Source organism: Carlito syrichta, unplaced genomic scaffold, assembly GCF_000164805.1.
Source record: "Carlito syrichta isolate Samal-C Ts95f unplaced genomic scaffold, Tarsius_syrichta-2.0.1 Scaffold304184, whole genome shotgun sequence".
NCBI lineage: Eukaryota > Metazoa > Chordata > Mammalia > Primates > Tarsiidae > Carlito > Carlito syrichta.
The window spans coordinates 11,657-21,671 of NW_007248280.1; the positions used below are offsets into that span (position 1 = coordinate 11,657).

Below are 10,015 nucleotides of genomic sequence, written 5' to 3' on the forward strand. Positions count from 1 at the left end.
CCAACAAATAGAATACTCTAATTTCGGAAGTCATAGGGAATTAGATTCTCTAGACTAGTTCATTCATTGGATAGATGAGGAAATTGAGACCTGGGTTGGTATTTTTGTCTTTTAACTTATTAATTTTACCCAACGCTATTTAAATTAAGCTTATTATATTCTTGAATTTCCTTTATTCAGGACCAGTCTTTATTTATGTGTGTGTGTGTGTGTGTGTGTGTATCTCTTTATAAATTGCATATGCGACTTTAAAAAATAACAAGTCTAGACAAGTTAACATGAGAACCTTAAAAACAATGATTTGTGCAGCAGACTTTTTTTTTTTTTTTTAAGTCAGAGTCTAACTCTATTGCCCAGGCTGGAGTGCAGTGGCATGATCACAGCTACCTCAGCCCCGACCTGCTGGGCTTGGGTGATCCTTCCACCTCAGCCTTCCAAGTAGTTGGAACTACAGGCACATGCCACCATGTCTGACTAATTTTTTTTTATTTATTGTAGAGACAAGATCTTGCAAAGTTGCCCAGTCTGGTCTCGAATTCCTGGGCTCAGACAGTCCTCTTGCCTTGGCTTTCTAATGTGCTGGGATTACAGGCGTGAGCCACCTTACCTGGCTAGACTTAGTCTCTAGAGCCTACATACATCTTAAATATTTCTTTTGATGTTTCTGATTTTCATCTAAGTTAAATGTTGTATCTTTAGCACCCATCATCATGAATTATATTGTGTTGTTGACCCTCCCCTATTTGACTGGAAGTTTCTTGTTTTCAGAACTGTTAGTACAGCTCTTGAACATATGCAGTAGATAATAATTAAATATATGCTTGAATAGATAGATACATGTTTGGATGATGTCATAGACTGGACGAAAAGATAGGTTTTCCTTCTGTTCATGTATAATTTATCAATTCCAAGGGAAGGAAGCATCTTATACCTATTGATGTAACACTATTGCTCTGAATGAGCTTCAGCAATCTCTGAATTTATGAGCTTTATTTTATTTTCAGTATTTAGATATAGCTTCTCTTCACTCACTTTGAAGCATTATAATCATATGCATTTATTGAGATGTTTATTCTTAGCCTCAAAATTTATTACACCGGATGTTTTGAAGAGATAATTGATCCAAACCAGTGTTTTCCTCACCAGTTATAAGTTTGTTTGTTTTTTTGAAGATTGACCAGAAAATCTGTTTGAGGTTTTGAGAACTGTGACTATTACTTTCAGAATTCCATTACCATTAGGCGCTTTTCTCTCTTTTATTGTTATTCTTTCAGCTGTGTATTTAATACAAGCTTGTTGGAGCTTTTCTTTTTATACAGATAATTTTTAAAAGACAAAATGGGGTGGCATGGAGCTGCAGAGAGGATATCACAGAGTTATGTCATAAACTTATATGTTAGGTGATTCATTCGAGTTTTTCCCTTTGGGAATGTAACTTTTTAGCTGGCACATTTAAATTAGGTCATTTCATGGTTCTTTTTCTGCTTTGGACATTTCCTTAATGACAAATGTGGATGCCTCCCTGGCATGGTGTTCATATTATAGTTTCCTTCCTTAGGATGGTGTTGGAGAAGGTGTTACTTTTGCTCAAATATTATATGTAGTATTTAAAAACTAACATAAACGAGTCAACATGACATTTTTGTGACTTATTACTTAAAAAGCTTTAAGGAAAAAAAAAATTTTTTTTTTTTGAGTTGGAGTCTCATTCCATCGCCCAGGCTGGAGTGCAGTGGCATGCTCACGGCCACCACAGTGTTTACTTGCTAGGCTCAGGCGATCCTTCTGCCTTAGTCTTCTAAGTAGCTGGAACTACAAGTGCGTGCTACCATGCCTGACTAATTTTTTATTTTTTGTAGAGATGAGGTTTTGCCAAGTTGTCCGGGCTGTTCTTGAACCTGTAGGCTCAGGCATTCCCCTCATGCTGGCCTCCCAAAGTGCTGGAATGGAAAATAATTTTGAAGTCAGATTTTTCAGGGTTCTTTTTTAGGGGGTGTCCTGCATCATACATTTAATATATCAGTACAGAAACAAATTCTTTCTTGACTGTTCAGGATGATTATCACTGATAACCATCCTTTAGATTTAAAGAGCTACTAATGTTCAGTGTAAAAGAATTGGTAAGCTGGCATGGTGGCTTGCACCTATAATCCCAGCTACTCAAGAGGCTGAGGTGGGAGGATTGGTTGGGGCCAGGAATTCAAGACCAACCTTGGTAACATAGTCAAGACTTCATCTCAAACAAAAAATGAAACAAAAAAAGAATTGATAAAAAGTTTTGCAAGTCCAGTGACATACAAAATTTTTTGTTTGGGAGTGAAACCTTTGGGTCTGCCTCCCCATTGCAGCACTATCTCCTCACTTGTCAATTCCCATTCCAGGTTTATGCTCTTCTTTTTTTTTGAGTTGGAGTCTCACTCTGTCGCCCAGACTGGAGTGCAATGGCCGCTCCCAGCCACCGCAGCCTTGACCTGCTGGGCTCTGGCGATCCTTCCGCCTCAGCCTTGCAACTAGCTGGAACTACAGGTCTGTTCTACCACACTTGGCTAATTTTTTTTTTTTGATTTTTTGTAGAGATGAGGTCTCGCCAAGTTTCCCAGGCGGATCTCGAACCCTCAGGCTCAGGCAATTCACTCACCTCGGTGTCCCAAGTCACAGGATTATAGGCTGAGCCACCGAGCCCGGCCTCCCCTGCTCTTCTTAAGAGGTGTTCAATAATTTAATAACTACTGGTCCAGCTTTTTTCATTTTAGAGGGGGCAATAATTACACCTTACAGAGTGCTTTATCTTTTGATTTTTGTAGCAGCCAAATAAAGGTCAGGGCAGATTTTTTATTTTCCTCATGTATGAGTAGAAAAAATAGTTAAAAAGAAGTTAAGCAACTTTTCTAGTGTCACACCATGCTAAAAGATTGTATATTTCCATGGAAATACTTATTCTGACAAAATTATCAGTGCTTAGTGAAGGTGTTTTCATGAAATTAAAAATGAAATTGCCAGCCTGGGAAATGTTGTTGGGGAATGTCTAAAATTGTGTTGCTTAGCTCTGTTAGGTAGTTATAGAGTATTAAGCCTTGATCAGCAAACCAAACAAATAAAATATGCTATTTATTGAATAGGAAGCTTTAATATAGAGCTTTGCTAAGCACTTTTAAATGTTTTGTTAAAAGTAAAATTGCTTTGTGTATCTAGCAGTTATAAATGGCATTTGGTGGATGTTTTGAAGAATATGATTTCATTAAAAAGAATAGTTTTGTAACTTTGTACAAAAAATAGTTTTGTAGTCCTTAAAATGAATTTAAATTATACTTAAAGATTAGTTGCAATGTTTTATATAGTAGGTTGGTGAACATGGTAGAACAGGAATGTTAAAGTCAGGCAGGCTTCCTTCCTTCCTCTCTTCTTCCTGCCCTCCCTCCCTTCCTTCCTTCTTTCCTTCCCCTCCCTCCCCTCTCTCCTTACTTCTTCCCTTCCTTCCTGTCTTCCTTTCTCCCTGCCTTTCCTTTCTCTGTCTTTCTTTCTAAAAAAAAGAAAAGGAAAAAAAGTCAGCAGATTAGAATTATAGTTACTTCTAGTTTTAATTCTAAAAATAAAGTTATTGAGATACACACATATCATAAAATTGATATGGTTAAAGTGTAGAAGTCAGTGGTTTTCAGTATAGTCACAGAATCGTGTGACAATCATTAGTTTAATTTTAAAATAGTTTCATTAAATGAGAAAGAGACCCATTAGCAGTCGTTCCCTGTGTCACTTCTCCTCAGTCCCTGGCAACCAATAATTGTCTTTATGTCTCTGTGAATTTTCCTATTCTGGAAAATTTATATAAATGGAATCTGCATCTGACTTATTTCATTTAGTGTAATATTTTCCTTTTTTTTTTGAGTTGGAGTCTCACTCTGTTGCCCAGACTGGAGTGCAGTGGCCGCTCCTGGCCACCACAGCCTCGACCTGCTGGGCTCCGGCAATCCTTCCGCCTCAGCCTTCCAAGTAGCTGGAACTACAGGCACGCGCTACCACGCGCGGCTAATTTTTTATTTATTGTAGAGATGAGGTCTCGCCAAGTCGTCCAGGTGGGTCTCCAACCCACGGGCTCAGGCAATTCACTCACCTCAGCCTCCCAAAGCGCTGGGATTATAGACTGAGCGGGATTATAGGCTGAGCCACTGAGCCCGGCTGTAGGGTAATATTTTCAAGGTTCATCATGTTGTAGCATATGTCAGTACTTCACTTCTTTTTATTACCAAACAATATTCCATTGTGTATACCCTATTTTAAAAATTCATTAGTCAGTGAAAAAACATTTGGGTTGTTTCCACTTTTGGATTTTGTGAATAGTGCTGCTATGAACATTTATGTACAGATTTTTGTTTGGATACATTCTCTTGGGTATTTACCTAAGAGTGGAATTATTGGGTCATATGGTAATTCTGTGTTTACCTTTTTGAGGAACTGCCAGACTGTTTTACAGAGTACAATGTACAATTTTACATTTCTATCAACAGTGTATGGGAATCTCAATTTCTTCACATCCTTACCAACACTTGTTCTTGTCTATCTTTCTTTTTTATTCTGGCCATTATAGTAATTGTGTTGTGAAGAGAAAACACACTGTAGTTTTGATTTTCAATTGCCTGGTGATGAAAGATGTTGAGTATCTTTTTATATGCTTATTAACCATTTTCATACATTCCTTTTTTTTTTCTTTTTCTTTTTTTTGAGTCAGAATCTCTTTTTCACCCAACCTAGAGTGCAGTGGCATGCTCACAGTCTCCATCTGCTGGACTTCGGCAATCCTTCCACCTCAACCTTTCTAGTAGCTGGGACTACAGGCATGTGCCACCATGCCTGGCTAATTTTTTTTTACTTCTTGTAAAGATGAGGTCTCACCGTGTTGCCCAGGCTGTTCTCGAACTCCTGGGATTAGGCAATCCTCTTGCCTTCACCTCCCAAAGTACTGGGATTACAGGCATGAACCACCACACCCAGCCTGCTCCTGTGTTTTCTTTCAGGAACTTTAGCTGTTGCACTTAGAACTGTTATCCATTTTGAGTTAATTTTTATATATGGTATGAGGTAGGTCCAACATCACTTTTTTCCCCTTTTACTCACCAATGGACTGAGGTCACAACTTCATTTTTTTGCATGTGGATATTCCATTGTTCCAGCACCATTTGTTGAAAAGACTATTCCTTCCTCATTGAATTTTAATTAGTATCCTTGTTGAAAATCAATTTGCTAGAAATGTATTTCTGGTTAGTTCTTCTCTGTTGCTCTATGTGCCTATTCTTATGTCAGTACCACACTGTCTTGATTACACTAACTTTGTAGTAAGTTTGGTAATTGGGCAGTGTGAGTCATCTTTCAACTTTGTTCTTTTTCAGTTTGACTTTGGCTTGTATTTCCATATGAATTTCCCTTGAATTTTCATATTCTCCTTGTCTTTTTAAGAATAATCATGTCAATTTTTCCAACAAAGCATCTGGGCTTTTGAGAGGGATTGTGTTGGATCTGTAGATCACTTTGGGGATTATCACCTTAACAATGTTAAATCTTCCAGTTCAGGAACATTGTATGTCTTTCTGTTTATTTCAGTGTCATTTAACTTTTTTCAACAATGCTTTGTAGTTTTCCATATACATATCTTAGACTTCTTTTGTTAATTTTGTTCCTGTATATTCTGTTCTTTTGATGCTATTGTAAATGAATGTTTTCTTAATTTCATTTTGGGATTGTTCATTGGTTTTTGTATATTGATCTTATATCCTGCAACCTTGCTGAAGTTACCAGTTATCATTTTTTTGTGGCTTTCTTAAAATTTTCTATATTAAAGTTTATATCTTTTGGAAGCAGAGATAGTTTTACTTTTTTCTTTCCCATCTGTACAACTTTTGTTTTTTATTTTTGACCTATTGCCCTGGTGAGAACAATTTTGAATAGAAGTGGTAAGAACACACACTCTTGTCTTGTTCCTAGTATTTGGGAGAAGGCATTCAGTCTTTCTTCTTTAAGTGTGATATTAGCTGTGTGTTTGTCATAGATGACCCTTATCAAGCTGAGGAAGTTCTATTCCTAGTTTGTCAGATGTTAGTATCATAAAAGTATACTGGGTTTTGTCAAATGCTCTCTACCTGTTGAGATTGTATAGTATTTGTTCTTTTATTAATATGGTGTCTTACATTGATTTTCATATGTTAAACTAACCTTGGCTGCATGCAATAAATTCCACTTGTTCATCTTGTATAGTCTTTTTTATATATTGATATATATATATATATTTTGTTGAAACAATACATAAAGTAAATCTAGCAATATCTTTTAAAAATCTAGCAGTATATATTAAGAGATACTGGCCTATAATTTCTTTTCTTGTAATGTCTTGGATATCGGGGTAATACTGGTATCACCCCGATATCCTGTACTGGGAAGTATTCTCTTCTTTTTGGGGGGATGAGTTTATGAAGGATTGATACTAACTTGTTGTAAAGCAGTTGGTAGATGTTACCAGTAAAACCATTCAGGACCTGGGTGTGAAATTTTAAAATTTAGGCCGGGCTCGGTGGCTCATCCCATGCTTTGGGAGGCTGTGGTGAGTGAATTGCCTGAGCCTGTGGGTTCGAGACCCGCCTGGGCAACTTGGCGAGACCTCATCTCTACAGTAAATCAAAAAAATTAGCCAGGCGTGGTAGCGCACACCTGTAGTTCCGGCTACTTGGAAGACTGAGGCGGAAGGATCGCCGGAGCCCAGCAGGTCGAGGCTGCGGTGGCCGGGAGCAGCCACTGCACTCCAGTCTGGGTGACAGAGTGGGACTCCAACTCAAAAAAAAAAAAAAAAATTTTTTTAATTTGGTTTGTGGAAAGTTTTAAAATTAATAATTCAATCTCTTTACTTGTTATAGGTCTGTTCAGATTCTCTATTTCTATTTGCGTCATTTTAGAATTCTGTGTCTTTTTAGGAATTTGTCTATTTCATCTAGGTTATCTAATTTGTTAGTGTGCAGTTGTTCGTAATATTCTCTTCTAATCCTTTTTGTCTTTGTACAATTAGTAGTAATGTCTCTGTTTTCTGATTTTACTAATTATAATCTCTCTCTCTCTCTCTTTGTCTCTCTCTCATCAATCAAGCTAAATGCCAATGTTATGGATCTTTTCAAATAGCTAACTTTTGGTTTGTTGGTTTTTAAATAATTTTTAAAAATTTTATTTATTTCCACTGTAATCTTTTTTACTTTTTTCCCTGCTTGCTTTGGGTTAAGTTTATTCCACTTTTTCTAGGCTCCTAAGGTGGAAGGTTAGGTTATTGTTTAAAATCTTCCTTTTTTAAGAATGTGGGGTTTAGGCCGGGCTTGGTGGCTCACACCTGTAATCCAAGGACTTTAGGAGGCTGAGACAGGAAGATTGCTTAAGCCTAGCAATTTGAGACCAGCCTGGGCAGCATAGCGAGACCCCCATCTTAAAATTAAAATGGAAAAGTAGGATTTATAGCTATAAATTTCCCACTAATTACTAGTCTTGTTGCAGCCTATGTTTTAGTATATTGTGTTTGTTTTTATTCATCTCAAAGTCTTTTCTAATTTTCCTTGTGATTTATTTTTTGACCTGTTGGTTTTTCAAGAATGTGTTGTTTAATTTTCACATGTTGTAAATTTCTCAAATTTCCTTCTGTTATTGATTTCTGATTTCATTCCATTATGGTCAGAAAACATACCTTGCTGGACATGGAGGCTCATGCCTGGAATTCCAGCACTTTGTGAGGCTGAGACAGGAGGATTGTTTGAGCCTAGTAGTTTAAGACCAGTTGGGGCAACAAAAATACAAACAAAAAATTAAAAAAAAATTGACCAGGCATGATGGTACATGCCTGTAGCCCCAGCAACTCAGGAGACTGAAGAGGGAGGGTCACTTGAGCCCAGGAGTTCGGGTCTGTGGTGTGCCATGATCGTGCCATTGGACTCTAGTCTGACTAAAAAAAAAAACAAAAACAAAACCCCAAACAGAACATAACTTGTATGATTTAAATTCTTTTAAACATATGGAAATTTGTTTTATGACCTAATATATGGTCTTTCCTTATCCATGTGCACTTCAGAAGAACATATATTCTGCTGTTATTGGGTTGATTGTTCTGTAGATAGATGTCTGTTAGGTCTAGTTGTCTTAGAGTACTGTTCACATTTTCTTCTTTCTCTCTCTCTCTTTTTGTTTTTTTTGCTAATCTTCTTATCTTCTTTTTAATTCTATCCATTTTTGAAAGTGGGGTATTGGAGTCTCCAACAATTATTATTTATTTATTTATTTTAGAAAAATCTCAAATTAATAGCTGTCTTTTATTGCTTTATTAAAATATTACAAATAAGAATTAGGAATCATTCAGCATCTTGTTTTAGTAGCTAGACAACTCTTAGATTCTATTTATCAGGCTGCTGAATTGTTCGTTTTTCAGAAACATAGACGCCATCCAAAATTTTTCTGGTACTCTTTTTTTTAAACTGTTGCGGCTTGCTGAATCAAAGCTGCTGAATTTGAAACAATTTGTGTCATTTCTTTCAAGGATTAACTCATCTTTCTGGTCTTGAGATACTGAACAAGAAACACCTGACCTTATCTGAACCCTACGGATGGATTTTCACCCGGGAAATTTAAAATTTCAACGGAGACCCATTCTCCTGGATAACAACGTTGATAGGGAAGTGAGTATATACATACCTCATCTTGTAACTGAAGCCCAGTGTTCATGCCTACAAGTAGTGCGAACAGTAGTCAGTTCTTTTCTATTTTCCCACCATTTGTCAACCTGGAGCCTTTTGTTTTTCTTTTTCTTTTTTTTTTTTTGAGTTGGAGTCTCACTCTGTCGCCCAGACTGGAGTGCAGTGGCCGCTCCCGGCCACCGCAGCCTCGACCTGCTGCTGGGCTCCGGCAATCCTTCTGCCTCAGCCTTCCAAGTAGCTGGAAGTACGGGTGCGCGCTACCATGCCTGGCTAATTTTTTTGATTTATTGTAGAGATGAGGTCTCGCCAAGTTGCCCAGGCGGATCTCAAACCTGTGGCCTCAGGCAATCCACTCGCCTCAGCCTCCCAAAGGCACAGGATTACAGGCTGAGCCACCGAGCCCGACTTGAGCCTTTTGTTTTTCTTTCCAAGGAGACTGAGATCTACACTAATGTGATTGAAGCCCCTCCGCAGGGTTCCTTTGGGACCCTTTATAGTAACTGTGCATCCCTTCAGAGTGATATTACATTTTCTGAAATATCAACAGTCTGAACACTGAGAATGCTCATCATTCTCACAGTAGATGGCAGATCTCTAACTATTAATGTTAAATTGTCTGTTTCTTACTTTGATGCTGTCAGTTTATGCTTCATGTATTTTGGGGCTCTGCTAAGTGCTCTAGTTTTGATCCTGATGCACAATATGAATTGGATTCTATGTATGTGAATACCATTGATAACTAAATAAAACATTGCTTCTATCTGATAGGGTATGACCCATAGATGGACTTTGTTTTGATATGGCTTAGATATTTAAATGATTTTGAATCCCATTAATAGTAAATTGTCATGTTTGGATTGCATAAAGAAGCACTTGTCTCTGAGAAGACTCAACATCAAGAGGATAATAGTTCATTATAGGGGTCTATGTGTAGTGAGTCACAGTGAACTGTAACAGTTTAAACATGGCTGAGATAAAGTATTTAAATAATCACTTTGCTAAAGTATTAATATTTATTGAGATTCAAAAATTGTCCCTAGAGGAATTTGAGTCAGTATATATTATTGTTAAACCTTTAACGATGGCTGCCTTTTGTATAACCGAGTCTTAAACTATATCTGACTTACAAGGAAGAAGCAAATAGAGAAATATCCACTATGTTATATTTTATGGATATTGTTTCTTTTTAATTCTCATAACAATCTTATGAGGTGGGAGGTGTTCTTACTTTACAGATGCAGAAACTGGAACTCAGATTTAGTAACTTGGCTAAGATCACTGGTTAGTGCTCTTTTCCGTCATTCTCT

The 10,015-nt window shown here is 37.2% G+C and overlaps 1 pseudogene; it reads right to left on the minus strand.

The window, feature by feature from the left end:
• Positions 1-8,408: 8,408 nt before the first annotated feature.
• LOC103261909 lies at positions 8,409-9,280 on the minus strand (annotated as a pseudogene).
• Positions 9,281-10,015: the final 735 nt, after the last annotated feature.